General features: G+C 37.0%; 1 long non-coding RNA gene across 1 annotated transcript in view; it reads right to left on the reverse strand.

The window, feature by feature from the left end:
• Positions 1-1,713: 1,713 nt before the first annotated feature.
• Positions 1,714-18,725, reverse strand: part of LOC111093524 — a 78,577-nt gene continuing 61,565 nt past the window's right edge. Inside the window, exons 3-6 of the long non-coding RNA XR_005381974.1 lie at positions 16,068-16,196; positions 10,163-10,329; positions 2,479-2,589; positions 1,714-1,951 (exon numbers count right to left, since the gene is read on the reverse strand). This is a non-coding gene — a long non-coding RNA (uncharacterized LOC111093524). The remainder of the gene's footprint in view (positions 1,952-2,478; positions 2,590-10,162; positions 10,330-16,067; positions 16,197-18,725) is intronic.

Here is an 18,725-nt window from a genome sequence, read left to right on the forward strand (position 1 = left end):
GCAGACCAGAGATTCAAACTGGGCATCTAGGCTCCAGAATTAGTGCTTTAATCATCTCACCACCTCTGCAAAAAATGGATGTCAGTGGATTTCTTCCAGGCCCCCATGACACTCTGTGCATGTATCCTTTATGAAACTTGCTATCAATTTTCACAAATGTCTCAAGCACTGATGTCCAAGAGAAATGTAATGTTAGTGACAAATGTGAGCCACATACACAATTTAAAATTTTCTAGTAGTCATATTTTAAAAAGCAAATGGAAACAGGTGGAAATGATTTTGATAGTATATTTTACTGAGTCAAAGTATGATGGTTAATTTTATGTGTCATTGTGGCTAGGCTTTGGTGCCCAATTGTTTTGTCATGCACCAATCCAGATGTTGTTGTGAAAAATTTTTTAAATATGACTAAAATTTAAATTAGTAGATTTAAGGGTGCCTGGGTGGCTGGGTGGCTCAGCCATTAGGTGGCCAGCTCTTGATTATGACTCAGGTCATGATCTCAGAGTCCTAGGATCAAGACCCACATCCAGCTCCAGGCTCAGTAGGGAATCTGCTTGAGGATTCCTTCTCTCTCTCCCTCTCCCTCTGGCCCTCCTCTCACTCACATGCTAACACATGCTCTCCCTATCTCTATAAAATGAATAAATAAATCTTTGGCAAAAAAAAATCAGTAGATTTAAGTAAAGCATATTATCCTTCATTCTGCGGGTGGGCTTATACAATCAGTTTAAGGCCTTAAGAGAAAAGACCAAGGTTTCCCCCCAAGAAGGAACTTGACCTCAAGATGGCAACATAGAAATCCTGCTTATTTAGTTTCCTAGAGCTGCCATAATAAAATATCACAGACTGGGTGGCTTAAACAATAGAGGTAGGTGAGAAATAAATTTCTATGTTGCCATATTGAGGTCAAATTCTTTCTCTGAGGTAGATACTATTACCCCTCATTTGTGTATGAGAACACCTAGGCTCAGAGAGGTCCTCCTGTTAGGAGAAATTATAGTTGTTGTGAAGATTCATTGTAAAGCCCTTAATGATACTACTTGCCTGATAAAGCATAGATGTTCAATAAACATCAGGTACTTTCTTTCCCTCTTAGCCTGTATACATGTTTTCTTATCTTCACTCTTGAAGGAAAGGGTTTGTGTTTATTTCATCTTTGTTTCTCCAGTTTGGTACATTGTTAGGTACTTAAAAATGTTAGTGGAATTAATGAATGGTCTTATGCTGCTGTGGTAGAGTATATCTAGTTGTTGATATATATTTTCCTTTAATAAATCATTCTTAAAAACACTTTAGAAAGGACTTGCAAGTTGTGGAGCTGTTGACATTGTAGTGGGTGGTTCAGCGGAGAGATGAGTCAGATTTGAGTTTGGGGATTTGAGGGAAGAGACTGTTAAGCTAAAGGAAATGGGGCAGCATCACAAATAAAACTAACCAGGCAAGATATACCACAGACATCTCTGACATAAGAGTACACCAAAATTTTAAGTTCATTACTGTATATAATTTTCCATTACTGAGGATAAATTTGACAAGTGTTAATGAGACAGGATGTATCCTCATTAAAGACAAAAAAAAAAATAGGAAACACATTTACACCAAGTCACAGAAAATCTAGTTTAGATGAAATATTTTTCCCTGCCAGTAAATACATTAAAAGACCTAATTCATATGCAAAAGTAAAAATTCCTGGTAGTATGCCATCTGATGAAGACACTCGATTATTTAGTCAGTGTTCTCTCGAAAGAAACAGAACCAATCAGGTGTATACAGACAGAGAAAAGGATTTAGTACGAGGAAATGGTTCACATGATTATGAAGGTTGGCAAGTTCCAAAATCTTCAGTCACCATGCTGGAGACATAGGAGAGCTGATGATAGTGTACGTAGTTCCAGTCTAAATACTGGCAGGCTCCAGTCCCAGGAAGAGCTGATGTTTCAGTTAGAGCCTGAAAGCAAGAAAAAAAAAAAAAACTACTGCCTCAGTTCAAAGGCTGTCAGGCATAAGGTGTTCTTTCTTCTGCGGGAAGGCCAGCCTTTTGTTCTACGAAGGCCTTCAACTGATTGGATAAGGCCCATCCACATTGGGAAGGGCAATCTGCTTCACTCAGTCTACCAATTCAAATGTTAATCTCACCCAAAAACACACCCACAGATACACCCAGAATAATATTTGGCTAAATGTCTGGGAACCCTGTGGTCCAGGTAATTTGACATATAAGATTAACCATAACATCTAACAAGGCACAATATACCATCGCAGGAGAGATTTCTATCAGAGCTTCATATGTCAATAAAGTATTCCTTTGGCAAACTGCTCTCTCTTTCCTCCTCCTCTGCTTCTTCCTTATACAAGCTGTCAGAGAAAGCACTTTGGGATGGAAGCTAAGGTTTTTGGTGCAGCACTCTGAACCACACATTTTACCGAGTACTCTTTCACACTGTCCCCACAAGTGGGGAGGCCCAGAGGACTCACCCAAGTGGCAGCAGTCTTGGGGAAGTCACTGCAGCCCAAACTCCACTGCTCAGTCCTGTCTATTTGAAAACTTCATCTTTTCAGTGTGCCAGGCATAGTCAAACTTGGGAACTGTAACATACAAACTAGATTCAGGAGACTTCTACACAGGCCAAGGGGGAAAAACATTAATTATGATGAGAGATACAACTGCCAAGGGGTCCACTAGCCAAAGCATTCCTTCCTTGTAAAGCTATATCAGAAATCAAATCATAATCAAAATATTGCTTAGTGAAAATGAATTCAGAGTAAGTGGGGGTTGATTTAAACAAGATGTTCAATGGCATCAAACAAAGAAAAATGCTATAATTTCAACAACTAGTATCAGACAGGACAAGACTTGGGAACAAATTTCTCTAGAACTCTCTGCCAAAGTGTACTTCATGAAATCTTTGCTACATTTTTTCATATGCCAGGTTGACCAACTCCCTTTCTGTTTAACACATTATTTATTTTAAAAATATTTAACAGGTTACAAATCAAGTTTTAATGATTTATAAACTATTTTGTGTCAGTAAGATGATTCCCATATTTCTCCTCTTAATTTCCTTAAGTTTTCAAGGAGAGTCTCACCACTTGACTTTGTGTTCATTAATACCCATTTGATCTTCAGCAATTCCATTCTGGCAACCTATTGCTGATCACAAAACGTAGTGGCTTAAAACAAAAACCATTTTATTAGTGTCACTGCTATTCTCAGCACATTCTCGGTTTTCAGCTCAGGTTCTTGGTATAACTGACATTAGGCTGTTCTAATATTTTTAAATGGTGTTTTGGGAAGGAGTAGCTTTTATATTTCCTACTGAACATTCTTCATTAATATGCTGCCTTCTAAGCATAATTTTACTTCTTACCATTATACAGTCATATCTCTCCTGTGTTCTGACCTCTTAGAAATCTGAGGAGTGAGTGGCTGACCAGTCTGTTAGACTACCCTATCTGAAGGTGTTAATAATGGTTAAAAACAGGTGATTTTGGGGCGCCTGGATGGCTCACTCGATAGGGCATGCTACCTTGATCTCCAGGTTGTAAGTTCAAGCCTCATATTGAGCTTAGATATTCCTTAAAAAATAAAATATTTAGGGGCACCTGAGTGAGTATCCAACTCTTTATTTCAACTCAGGTGTTGATCTCAGGGTCACGTGTTCAAACCCTACAAGATCTTTTTTTAAAAAATCTTTAAAAATATAAATAAGTAAATAAATAAAAACAGGTGATATTAAGATCACTCTTGAACGCCTTAAGCAAAAGTAGTTGGTAAATCTGAAATACAAGCATCAAAGCAGTGTAGATAGGAAAAATATTTGGTCTGGGCAGGGGAGATTTGAAGGTGAGGAGTTACTTCATTTATAGGAAAACACATGTTGATCCATAAGACCTAATTATTTGGTAGGAACTTCCATTTGGTGACAGGTGGCCCAAGGAGGTAAATTCCAATTTAATAGAAAGATTTTTAAGATTACATTAATCTTTATAAAGGGTTTATGATCTCTAGCAAAATTCTCATTCTACAAGTAATGTTAAATAATGAATCACCAACCTTGAGGCATCTAGTCTTCAACTTCATACCTCATGATGGGAGCATGAAATATTTTAAGGATCTTATAGGAGAAGGATCTCATTAGATTCCTGATACTTCATGGTCACTAGAATGCTGTGACCACAGAAGACATTTCTTTTTCTTGTGGTTTTCCACAGAAAACAGTGAGGGACAAGAATTTGCTTTTATTCTGTTGTGTTCATTTATTCAACAAATATTTGTTGAATGTTGCCATATGCTAGGAACTGACACAGCAATGAGCAGGTATGACCCTGCTCTAAGGAAACTTGAAGTATCAATAAAGTCTCTCAAACCTGGAATCATGTTTGAACTTTCCATATGATCCTTCCTTCCTTCCTACCTTCCTCCCTCCCTCCCTCCCTCCCTCCCTCCTTTCCTTCCCTTCTTCCCTTCCTCCTTCCCTTCCTTCCTCCCTTTCTCCCTTACTTTTGCTTTCTCTTTCTTTTTTTCTCTCTTTCTCCTTTCCTTTCTTTCTTTCTTATTTAGTACCTACCTATCTAGCTAAGTAGCTATCATCATCTTTCTATCATAGTGTACTGGTTAAGAGAACAAATTCTAGAGGTAGAAGGCAAGGACTCATATAACCCAGTTCCATGAAAAAAAAAAAAAAAAGAGTTTTAAAAGAATTACAGACAAATGAATGGATAGGTAGATGGATAGATAGATAGATAGATAGATAGATAGATAGATAGATAGATAATAAATAGGTAATAGATCAATAGAGATGCCAAAAAAATCATAAGTTCCTATTTAAAGCAGAACTCCAAAAATAATTACTGTTAAGTCCCAAAATAACTCTCTAAGAGCATTTTTGTCATAACTACATTGTTTTTTCCTTAAGAAATTATTCTCACAATATTTCCAGACAATAATTCCTAAATATTTTGTGAATCATTACATTCAACCTCATTTTTTCTTCTCCCTTGTGCATTGTTGGGCAATTAAACACAGTTTCATTTTCACTTTTCAAAATGATAGCATAAAAAAACAGAAGTGAAAGTATGAATCATAATATAATCAGGAGTTCATAGTAAGATGGCCATTTATAACTCAGAAACCCACAGGGTATTTCCAAACTGATGTCATTCATAGAAAGAATGCCATGTGTTGTGGAAGAATAAGAAAAATTACCTAGGCCACCTGGGGGATTTAGAATACATGTGGGATATTCCCAGCTAATTATTTTAATTTATTTTTAATTTTATTACAAATATCAATCTATTTCAAGCACTCAAATTGATACTCATCTTAGACATTACACTGTATTCTGGGCTATGCTTTTTAATTTTGACACTATTCTTTTACTTCAGAAATCATCAAGATAAGTACTTTATGTAAGTCAAGGCTTTCTTTTATTTTCTTTAATTAAATTTATTAAATATATAAATATCCAGATTACCATGAAATTCTGTGTAATTATTTTACTTTTTGGAAAACTATTGGAATTAATCTCTGTTCAAATTATTAAAATTGATTTTATTTTATTCTCTTTGGAAGTGGAGGGAAGTAATATAAATATTATTTTTACTTTTTCCAACTAAATAATCAAAATAGGATTTTTCCTTTCTGCTATGTTCGGTTTTTTAAGAACTTGAAGAAGATTGTAGTATATGCTAAATATATTAGTGATACTACAAAGAAGAAACATTACCCAGAAATTAATTTCCTCTGGGTTATCTACATTTGCTTCAAAGAATTCTCAGGATACCTTAGTTCTGCCATATTTGTTGTTTTGTTTGCTAGTTGGTTGGTTGTTTTGATCCAGACCTTGACATTCAGTTAAGGACAGGCCAGTTGTATGCTTTTTTAATCAGTGGATGTTCCTGGTTTCCCATTAGCTAATGTCCACAGCATGGGAGACTCCAAGGAAGCCACACTATTCTCACCCAAGGAGCACCACAAGTTTGCTATTGGTGTCTGAGGTTTATCCATGAGCCCAGTGTTTTACCCACAATGTCTGGTCCTGATGCCTGCTATGAGCTGCTTTGCTGTCCTGAGTTTTTCAGTAAAGCTATAGGTAAATCTGCCAATAGGATGGGATGACCCCATGTAATTAAGGAAGAAATTTAAAAATATATCTGAAGATTAAATTCTTCCCTATTCCATAAGCAAATAGAAAGTCCACATGGATTAAAGACTTAAAAGCTAAAAGCAACCCCTAAAAGTTCTAGAAGATAATGTAGGAGACTATCTTATAACACTGAAGTAAGGAAAGATTTCTTAAAACATGAAAAGGTCATCAGTTTTAACACATGTACAACTCTGATAGGGATGTTGATAATGGGGGAGGCCACACATGCATTAGAGCAGGAGGTATATGGGAAATTTATGTATCTTCTGCTCCATTTTGTATTAGACTAAACTTTTAAAAATAAAGTTTATGAGGGGAAAAAAGGAGTAAACTATTAAGTATAAACTTAAGTACATTTGATAAGGTAAGTACATTTGATAACAAACATTTTAAATCTTTATACATTAGAAACATTTGTACATTTGATAACAAACATTTTAAATCTTTATACATTAGAAACCAAAACTAAAATTTAAAGGCAAGCTACAAATATTTACAATGCATTTGAGGAATAATCTAGAATAAAGAAAAGTATCCTAGAAGTAAGGCAAAGACAAAAACCCCTGAAAGAAATTAATATAAACCTTCAGTTCACAGAAGAGAATCTGTAAATGACAAATGATGATTTAAAAAAAAAAAGTAACTTGTTAGTAATAGGAACATGCAAATTAAAACAAGATACCCTTTCATGTCCTCAGATTGGAAAAAATTCAAAAATAGGTAGTGATGAGGAAGTAGGGGAAACAGGAACTTCCAAATTCTTAATGTTAATTCCTGATGATTAACGAACAATGAAGTTTTACTATAGGGAGTGTAGTTTAAATTTGAGAAGAGAAAGGTAAGAGATTGAGAGAGCAAAAGTGTGTAATTTTTTTAAAAGATCTATTTATTTATTCATGAGAGACACAGACTGACAAAGAGAAGCAGAGATAAAGGCAGAGGGAGAAGCAGGCTCCTTGCAGGGAACCTGATGCAGGACTCAATCCCAGATCCCGGGATCACGACCTGAGCTGAAGGCAGGCGCCCAACCACTGAGCCACCCAGGCACCCCTAAATGTGTATAATTTTGAAAGCATTTTCACAATATTTAGCAAGGTTTAAAGGCACTAACCCAGCAAGTCAACTTCTAAAGTATAAATTACAGAAAAACTCTTGCACAAGGACACCAGAATATTCACTGCAACATTTCTTACTTTTTTCTAAATATTTATTTATTTGAGAAAAACAGCATGCATGTGGGGGAAGGGATAGAGGGAGAAGAAGAGAGAGAATCTCAAGTAGACTCCCCACAGAGTGCACAGACCCCACGCAGAGCTCGATCTCATGACCCTGAGATCATCACCTCAGCCAAAACCAAGAGTCCGTCAGTCAACTGGGTGAGCCACCCTGGTGCCCCACAACATTCTTTATAATTCCAAAATGTTTGTTGTTGGAAGAGTGGATCCTCTTAATTTCCTTTGTCTCAATTCCAAGCATCTATTTTCTCTATGGAGTTTTACTATTCTCTTTTTACATAGTTGGAAATCAGGCAAGGACCCTACCTCCTTGGTCCCACAGACTACTCCCGTCTCCTCTCTACACTGCCTTATTCCCTTGGAAATATCCTAACTTGGAAAATTCACCTTCCATCATGTTTCTGGCCCAAACACTTGGCCAATGCCCACAAATCCTCCATTTGGCCTTTTCTGGCAATCTTGCCTGATTTCTTCAGACTTGCATTATTGGAAATTAATAGCTAGAAATATTATCCTGGCTCACACTCCCCCAGCACCAACTATTTGCACAAATAAGGAGGAAAAGACATATATATAGGGAGAGGGAGAAAGGAAGAGAAAGAAGAAAGAAGAAAGAGAAGGAGGAGGAGGGGAGGAAGAAGAAAAAGAAGAAGAAGAAGGAGGAGGAGGAGGAGGGAAAAGGTGGTGGAGGAGGAGGAGGAGGAGAGATTAATAACCTCAAATTATTAATTGTGCTATTAATTATTAATTATTATTAATTATTATTGTACTATTTTCTTCTAGAAAATCTCTAGACAGTGACACCCACACACAAATTGGTGCCTAGCTCTGTGGGTGGGGTGAGGAGAAAAGTATAGATGTCTGACAAATTTCTTGTCTCATCTAGAAGTTTCTATTCATACCTCAAGTAGAGGTACCTTCATCCATCAATAAACTTCTGCTGACTATCCTTCCCATTCTAGGAACTTGAGCTTGACACAGGTAAGGGCAGAACTTCTGAAGCAGGATATTATTGCATGGGTGTACTTAACCAAGAGAGACCTGACCTGGGCAACTTAAAGACAACTCTACAGAGAAAGGCCGTTAGTAACTGCAGACAACTTGGGTGGTCCAGTCATTCTCTTCCTCCTGAATCAATATCCTTCTTCAAATCTCTGTGCTCACAAAGTTAGAAACAGCCCTCTGTCCCCATTAGTGGAGAGATAATGAGGCTGGCTGTCATACTGGTATCCAGCCCTCCTCTCACCTAGCATCCATCACCAGAATGGTGATCCACTTTTTCTTTTCTCCTATCTGTGTCTTCCCTTTCCTGATATAATGAAGGGAGGGAGGGAGGGAGAGAGAGAGAGAAAGAGGGAGGGAGGGAGGGAGGGAGGGAGGGAGGAAGGAAGGAAGGAAGGAAGGAAGGAAGGAAGGAAGGAAGGAAGGAAGGAAGGAAGGAAGGAAATCCCCCCCATACCTCCTTTAAGTCACAAATCTGAAGAATTGGGTGAGTACTTATCCCATTTTCTCTTTGATCAATCACAAAACCTGGGGTTCTTGGGTTGGGGAGATGGTTGTTTGTCTTACATTGCAATTTGAAAGCAGTCACTGTTTATTAACTGATTAGTTTACAAAAATAATCATGATAGATATCTTAGTTCATTCTTCTGTTAAAAAGAAAAACCACAGACCAAAAGTGGTATTACTTGGGTTAAGGCCCTAGGTTAGTAAAGCAAGACTTAACACCTAACTGAATTGCAGTTTCAACTCCCTAAATAAGTAACCTTTAACCAATTGACATGAGAATTTCCTCGTCAGCACTAGGAAATTTCCTGATAGACCACTTCGTTCCCCCTAGGAAGACAACCTTACCTAGAACAATGGATTCTTTGCTTATAACCTCCTTACTTCCACTCCCTCTCTGCCTTTCAACCTTTTCTTTTCTATAGCCCTTAGGAGCTCTCTTCTACTTGTTGGATGGAATGCTGCTCCATTCATAAATCAACTAATAAAGCCTTTAGATCTTTAAAATTTACTCGGTTGGATTTTCATTATTCAACACTTCTAATAAGCCTGTTGATTTGGTCTTCCCATTACTAACATCTCTACCTTCTATAAAATGAATAGTCTTTTTCTTCAATCCACCTCATACAAAAGATAATTAGAAGAACCAGTTGAAGTCGTTTGCTAGTTTGAAGCATTTGCCAGTAGTGTAGGTCTCATGAACAAGATCCTCCACTCAGACAATGCCATATTTACCAGGAGATTCAACAATCAATTCTTGTAAATTTGCCATAACTGTGAATGAAAAAAAATCATTTACTGACTTCAAGTGTGGATACCCCCTTGCAATATATGGTGCCACAATCCTTAGCATGCTAACTGAAATGTTGAGTTTAACGAAGATACCACTGAAGGTATGGTGAAGACAAAGAAACTGCAACACCTTTCAGGCCTTTGGAGTCACGCCATGAATACTGATCCTGATGATAAATGCCAGTGTGAATTCCACAGGTACATGAAGTTCAGCTTTTCTTGCCATCCTAGCTATTCTTTTCTCTCTTTTTTTAATTTTTTTAATTTATTTATTCATGAGCGATAGAGAGAGGGAGAGACACAGGCAGAGGGAGAAGCAGGCTCCATGCAGGGAGCCGGACATGGGACTCGATCCTGGGTCTCCAGGATCACACCCTGAGCTGCAGGCAGCGCTAAACCCCTGCACCACTGGGGCAGCTCCATCCTAACTATTCTTGTAGCAGTTCTTTACATCTGTCTATATTCTTTGTGATAGCTTACCTTTATCACAGGTAAGTTTTTCCTTGCCTTTCAAAACATCTTTTGGGCAAACTTCTTTCTTAAGTTGAGGTTCAGTTCTGTGAGGGGTTTTTTTTTTCTTTTTCTTAAGGGTTCTTGGCATAACAGTGACCATCCATTTTTCTCTTCTGCACCTTCCATGGTTCCAGCTGGAAAAGAAAACCACATAATCTGCTTTTTACTTTTAATTTTTGTATCAGACTGATATCATCCCCTTTACTTTGAACTTGCTTTTGCTCCCCCTCACTATGTATTATAAACATCTCTCTTGTATGGGACACTGATAGATCCCAACACATCATTTTCCATCGTGTGTGTGTATGCATGTGTGTGCACACATGCATGTGCCATAATTTATTTAATTCCCTATACAAAAGCATTCAGATTGTTTATGGTTTATTTATTTTAAATATTTTATTTATTTATTCATGAGAGACGCAGAGAGAGAGAAAGAGAGGTAGAGATATCGGCAGAGGCAGAATAGGCTCCATGCAGGCAGCCCAACGTGGGACTTGATCCCAGAACTACAGGATCACACCCTGGGACAAAGGCAGGTGCTAAACCACTGAGCCACCCAGGTGTCTCTGTTTATGGTTTATTGATGCAACAAACAATGCTACAAAAAGCATTATTCTATATATGTCCTTTATCACATGTACTTCTTTAAATGTAATTAGAATTCGTCAACTAGAGTTTCTATATGACATAGAATCATTTTAATTCAAATAATCACTGCCAGATTTATTTGCCAAAACAGTAGAAAAATTCACATTTCTATCACCAAATACTGGAATGCTCAGATCCTTGGGTATCTGCCAGCAATAGTTGTTATTGTTTGTTTAAAACATTTGCCAACTGGACAGGTGAAAAATATTGTCACAATTCAGTATTCTAAGCCAGAGGCTAAAAAGTAAATCCAAAGCAAAATATGCCTGAGAACCTGAAATTCTTAGTTGCACCCACTGATATCTCTTTCTCCACCTGACGCTGGTTTGAGACCTGCTTCCCTCTTTGCAGAGGTCTGAGAAAGTTAGAAATAGTCAGTGTTTTCCTTGGTAGTGTTTTCTTAAAGCTCAACAGGATTATGTCAACTGTTATTACAAGGAAAGGCCATTGACACACTAGTTTGAAAGGAAAAGGTGTGTCCACTGGCTAAAATAAATAAAAGGGCAAAACACATAGTAGCAGTTATAAAATTTAATAGTTACAATAGCATTGAGGAAGCAGGTAAGACAAAGCCAGGCTCAATGCTTATAAATTCAGGGTGTCTCCTGAACTTTCACAGCCTAATTTGGGAAATGAAATGTCAAACATCCTTGAAAAGTTCTGATAGTGGCATTGATATTAAAGGTTTCCAAAGCGTGGTAACTGTGGTCCTACTTTTGACCTCACTTGATACCAATGATTTCAGAATGATTCATGACTAATGAAAGGGTGACCAAGCGTGAATTACATAACATACTGATAAATGGACACACTCAATTTCGTTTTACAACAAAACAGAAATTGATGTGATTGTTAAACTTCAACATTTATTTCATTTTAATTCAACGTCTGGATGAAATTATTCTTTATAAGTGGCAAGTGATTCCTATTAATTGATAGGGGCAAAGTATTGACTTGCAGAGGATGTGAAAATCATCTAACGCTCCAAATCATATTGATCGTACATCGAGGGAGAGAAAACACTATGAGGAACGATACCACAAGGGCAAGTTTGCTGCAGTTCCTGAAACAAGTAGAAAATTTTGGCATGAGATCCGTTAGGAAGCTCAGGAATAAAATGTTCTATCTAAAACATAACATAGTGTGGGCATAACTCACCGGGCAGTATCTGCTATGTCAGAGATCAGAGAAGGAAATAATGGATTTTTTTAATGGATTATATTAACACAAAGCCTCAAATGAAACCACATTTACATGAAAGCAGCACAACTAGGGGAAGAAAATTCAAAAGATAAAATAATAAAATTAGATTTCAAATAGACCACCCATGGTCTTAAGTTGCTTCACTTCTACAAGTCTTAATTTCCTCATTTATTTTTTTATTTAAATTCAATTAATGAATATATAGAGTATTCTTAGTTTTAGAGGCAGAGGTCAGTGAGTCATCAGTCTTATATAATACCCAGTGCTCATCACATCATGTGCCCTACGTAATGTCCATCACCCAGTTATGCCATCCCCCACCCCTTCCCTTCCAGTTACCCTGTTTGTTTCCTACAGTAAGAGTCTCTTGTGGTTTGTCTCCCTTTCTGATTTTGTCTTGTTTTATTTTTTCCTCCATTCCTCTATGATACACTGTTTTGTTTCTTGAATTTTCCATGGATGACTGAGATCATATGATAATTGTCTTTCTCTGATTGGCTTATTTCACTTAACGCCCTCCAGTTCCATCCACGTCATTGCAAATGGCAAGATTTCACTTTTTGATGGCTGAATAGTATTCCAGTGTGTGTGCACCACATCTTCTTTTTCCATTCATCTGTCGATGGACATCTGGGTTCTTTCCATAGTTTGGCTATGGTAGACATTGCTGCTATAAACATGGGGTGCAGGTACCCCTTCAGATCTCTACATTTGTATCTTTGGGGTAAATACCCAGTAGTGCAATTGCTGAGTCATAGAGTAGCTCTATTTTCAACTTTTTGAGGAACCTCCATAATGTTTTCCAGTGGCTGCACCAGCTTGCATTCCCACCAACTGCTTAAGAGGGTTCACCTTTCTCCACATCCTCACCAACATCTGTCATTTTCTGACTTGTTAATTTTAGCCATTCTGAATTAACGGACTACTACTATGTAAAAAAATATATATATATATGAATTCAGATATATTTATGGTAAAGATAGTGAAAAGAGACATTCATGCTTAAATAGCATGTACACATTTCCGTTTGCTTCTCACATGGTATTATGATGTCTGTGGGTCTGCATATCAGTCTCACATATTCATCTATAAGCTGACAGACAGAAGACTCTTTTATTCATCTTTCTAATGCCCTAAATCTAGCACAGAGTCAGGTACAGAGTACATGCTCCATTAAGGTTAAATGTAGAAATTGAAACACTGTTGCTAAACTACTGGAAATATTGGTAGTTAAATCTGTTGATACCTCAGTGTTATGAACTGAATTGTGTCCCCCTCCATCCTGGCCCTGAAAATTCATATATTTTGTTTTGCTTTGTTTTTCTTTTTAAAGATTCTACTTATTTATTTCAGACAGAGAGAGAAAAAGAGAGTGAGCAGAGAGTAGGAGAGGCAGAGAGAAAAGCAGACTCCGCGCTAGCAGGAAGCCTGATGGGGGGATCATCCCAGGACCCTGGGATCATGACTTGAGCTAAAGGCAGATGCTTAACCAACTGAGCCACTCAGGCACCCTTACAAATTCATATATTGATGTCCTAACCCCCAATGTGACTGTAGGAGGTAATTAAGCTTAATAAGATCATAAAATAAGATGATAAGATCATAAAGGTGGAGTCCTGATCCAATAGGATTGATGTCCTTATAAGAAGAGGAGAAGAGAACTCCACACGAACACACCAAGGAAACCTATGTGAGTACACATGGAGAAGCAGTTGTCTGCAGGCCAGAAAAAGAGCCCTCTTGCCAGGAACAGAATTGGATAGCATCTTGATCTTGGGCTTTTAGTCTCCAAACTATGAGAAAATAAGTTTCTATCATTTAAGCCACCCAGTCTATTGTGTTTTGTTATGGCAGCCCAAGAAGATCAAATCAATAATCCAGTAAAAATGCTAATGCTTTTCTTTGGCTTTATGACAATGAACAAGACCAAAGAAAAAACTTTTTTTAAAGTCATTATAAGGACCCTCTAAGAATGAATTTTCGCACAATATTTGACAGTTGTGAAATTAATGGTAGCCTAAATGTTTAAAAATAGTATATAACAAAGTAGATTAGAGGGGAAAAATTAAAAATATAAGTTGTAAATGACTTTAACACAAAAATACTTTGTCCTATGAAGAACCAGTTATTCAGCTTGCATGTCACTTGCCAGAGGACTCTTTGATTATGTTTGATTAACTAATAAAGCTTGAAAATCATTTTAACCTAATGTAAATGCCCTCTCTCTTTTTAGATTTCATCAAAGATTGGTAACACATTTCATAAGTGTTACTTTCTCTTTTTTTCTAGAAAGCATCTTTTTTTTTTTCATTTAAATCTAATTATCTGACATATAGTACATCATTAGTTTCAGATGTAAGTATTCAACAATTGTGTACAACATCACCTACATTTTCTAATTTGGAGAAATGCTTCAATTGTTTCTTATGAAGCATAGTATCCCACACAAAAAGAAATATCATTTATTTCTCATATTTGTCTCATGATATGACATATTTTCATGTAAAGTTGGTCATCAGAAATGGGCAAACCAAAATTAGTGAGATAACAAGCTGGCAACTCCACCCTCACTATAGAGCTCCTTGAATGAAATTTGCCTTATGTAGTCAGGGAATGGACTGAGAAATGTAACACATGCTTTACACATTTACCATGATGATGTCCCAAATGGCCATACTAACATAGGTTGAAAAATCCTGATCTAGGTTACTTTCACATCTACCAACTTCTAAAGCAATAAATAGAAGGACATTCTAAGCCATTAGCACAAACATGCTTGACATTTTCATAGCAACGCAAACAACTTAAGAAGGACAATGGTTCGGTTGTTCTGAAGGTCACGGCTTTTGCTTTTTCTTTTCTTTTCATTTTTTTTTTCTTCAAAAATTGTACCTACCACACTGAGTTGGTGGCCTGAAGACAGAACTAATTTCTAGGGCATTATGACATGTTTGTTATGTTTGTTATCAAATCTCCCCAACAATTTTAGAATTGTCACAGTGATATGTGAATGTTTGAAAACTAAAACTCAACACTGTGTTCTTTTCTACTTCCTGTGACTTTTTATTGATAGCTATGAGCCTCCTGAATTGAATTTGTTACTTTTTCCTGTGGCAAAAACTTTGAAAGTAAAATTCTGAGTTTTAATTCTTTTTTATATCGTTTTACTCTAAAATATATGTCCAAATAGATTTTCCGTACTGTATAGTATTGCACCATGTGGAGAACATTTGTAACTAGGTCAACATACACTGTTTCTAGGCACCAACAGGGAGGCAATTTGTTATACCATATTAGAATATTACCAGAGTAACAGGACTAAAATGACTCACTGAGTTCTTGGTTGCAGGGCTCAGTGCTGCAAATGGTGCTAAATTAGGGCTCAGAAGACTGGCTGTTATGAGAACCTTCTTGAGAGACTTTGAGAGGTTATAACTGACTCTTCAAAAACTCAAAACACCACATAGGAAAATATGTTGGATGGAGAGAAAAAAAATATGGGAAAGCATAGGAGAAAAGACCTAAGGCCCTTCTTCCCTGAGAATGCACGCTCAGGCTAATTCTCATCCAGGAGTTTTAGAGGAAGCAAAAGGAAGCTGGCCCACATGACAACACCTTGCCCTGCATGATCTAGAAGAATAAAAGAATAACCAACTACCGACTTACAGGGCTAGAGCCATGGGTGTCAAAATGACCAGAGGACATTCGGAAGAGACACCTGGATCTGAAGAGGAAGACTCTGTACATCTTCAATCACTATGCCTGGAGAAAGACTGTCAGAAAGAACACCTGAATCTTAATGTTCTATACCAATTTTATGTCAATTAAAAAAAATCAAGAATTTGGTGGCATAGAAAAGAACTCTGCTTCATATACAAGCTATTGATATTCATTCAGTCAGTACTTATTGCTTTCTGTGAATGAGATACTAAAGAAGGATATAACACTTGAACAAGCTCATATGATTCCCATCATCACACAGTTTACAATCTAATGAGGAGATGGATTCCACACTCACCTGTCTTCTCTTCTTTTCTGCCTCCTTTGCTGATTCTTCCTTATCTCCTGGCTGCTGGATTCTGGAGTGCTCCTGAGCTGCTTCTCTCTTTTATCTACATGCTTCCTCCGGTTGAACTCAGTCTTGCGGCTGTAAGTACCATCCACATACCAATGACTTCCTAATTTACAATCTCCAGTCGGAGCCATTCCTCTGAATTCCCAATGCTGACCAACAAATCCACTTGGAAGGCATTTCAAACGAAATGACTAAAATTGATTTCCGATCACCATCTATCTGCCCCAAGCCCCACACGTGCCCCTTTCTAGTCTTCCCCATCAGATACAATAGCAACCCCATCCTTTCAGTTAATAACCAAAATTCCAGGGATCATCCTTGATGTCCTTCCTTCTTTCATACTCTACACAAATACGTCAGTGAATTCTTTTGACTCTATCTTCAGAATGTATCCAGAATTTGGCTGTTAATCACACAGCCCACGACACAACTATCTGTGCCCAAGATGATTGCAATCACCTCTTAACTATGCCCCCATTTTGTGTTTGTCCAGCTTCATCATATTCCCCAAAGTGCAGAAATGGAGATTCGATTAAAATGTAATCTTACTCCTTTACTCACAACCTTTCAGCAGCTCCCCAGCTCATTCAGAAGAAAAGCTAAAAGTCCTTACCATGATATATGGGGACCTATGTTATCTGGTCCTCATTACTTCTCTGACCATGTTTCCTCCTACTTCCCCCTTGTCATTCCACCTAACTAAACTGGCCCCATAACCCTTCTTTGATCAGAGCAGGCAAGCCCTTGCTCAAGGCTTTGCACTTAATGTTCCCTCTGCCTGAAAAGTTCTTCTCCCCAAATAATCTTAGAAAGCAGTGGGGGTACACACTTAATGTTTAAAATTTGCATTTCTTTGGGATGCCTGAGTGACTCAGCAGTTGAGCATCTGCCTTTGGCTTAGGGTGTGATCCCAGAGTTCTGGCATAGAGTCAGTCCCACATTGGGCTTCCTGCATGGAGCCTGCTTCTACCTCTGCCTGTGTCTCTGCCTCTCTCTTTCCCTAAATAAATAAAATCTTAAAAAAAAAAAAAAAAAAGAAAGGAAAGAAAGAAAGAAAGAAAGAAAGAAAGAAAGAAAGAAAAGAAAAGAAAAGAAAAGAAAAGGAAAGAAAAAAGAAAGAAAGGGAAAATTTGTATTTATTTTAGAATATTTTAGAACTCAGACCAGTCACTACTTTGTACTTACCTCATGCCCAATTTGGTGATATAAGCAATATTTTTTATATATAAATATGCAAATGCTTTAAGTCTTGCTTTATGCCTTTTTCTCCACTCAGAGAATTCAAAATGATACACTTGACATTCATTTTTGTCAGCTCCAACTTTAACATAAATCATAGTATAATGTATATCATAGTACAGCCTAGCAAGTGGCATCAATTATTTCACAAATGCCAAAGTTGAACTTGAAAAGTTAAGCAGGAAAGGATTATTTTCCGGTTTTTAAAATTCTGTCGATAGTAGACTTTACATACATATCTTTCTCTAATACTTCACACCGTGCTGATAAAAAAAAAAAGTATAAAAAGGAATAAAGTCATTACAGAGAAGATAAGGTGATAGACAGTTGGGGCATAGAGTGTTTGTTGTCTTACCAACAAATAAGAAATATCAACACATTTCTGAAAGATAAAAAAAAAAAATAAATGGCACTGTGTTGATGGATAAAACAAGTCAGTAAAGTCTTGGGTAAACGGCTCAGTATTTGCAAAGTAAGAAGCAAATCATACGGATAGGACATTTATATCATGATTTTCCCAGGACAGTCTTTAACCCTAAAAACATCTTTGCTAAGTGAAAGAAGCCACAACCTATCACATGATTCCATTTACACAAAATGTATAGAACTGTTAAAACACAGACCCAGAAAATAGATTTGTGCTTGTCAGAGGCTAGGAGAAGGGGGAAACAGGAGGGATGGGCATGGGTTTCTTTGGGGAATAATGAAAGTGTATTGGAACTGAATAGTGGTAATGGTTGCACAGTTCTGTGAATATATTAAAACCACAAAATCTTATGCTTATGAGAGTGAATTTTATGGAATATGCATTATATTTCAATAAAGCTTTTATTTACAGAAATGTAAAGACTAGTAAGTTTTAAAAGACATTATTATAAATAATCATGAAAAAGCAAGAAGTAGTAAGAAGAATACCCCCAAAAAAATCCTTATCAGGATTCAGACAAAGGATCATCACTTTCAACTGGGATTATTATGGGGGCCTATGAAAAATAAGACAATAAAGCTAAATACTGAAAGATGGATAGCACTGAGATTTGTTTTTTAATAAAAAAAAAGGTAAGGAAAAATATGAATGAGGGAGGAAAATACATAAGCAAAGATCAAGAGGTGGGAAATGGAGAAAAGGAACAATTATAAAAATCCCATGGGGTTGTAAATGAAATGTAGAAGAAAATTAAAGTGCCAAATTAATTATTTGCATATTCTCTAGCCCAGGGTTTTGCAGCTTCCACTATTAACGTTTTGGGTCAGATAGTTTTTTTGCCATAAGAAGCTGTCTTGTGTATTGTAGGATGTATAGTATCCCAGGCACCCCCTGCCCTAGTTATGGCAATCAAATATAACTGCAGACATTGTCAA

The sequence above is a fragment of the Canis lupus genome, chromosome 31 (genome assembly GCF_011100685.1).
Source record: "Canis lupus familiaris isolate Mischka breed German Shepherd chromosome 31, alternate assembly UU_Cfam_GSD_1.0, whole genome shotgun sequence".
Lineage (NCBI taxonomy): Eukaryota > Metazoa > Chordata > Mammalia > Carnivora > Canidae > Canis > Canis lupus.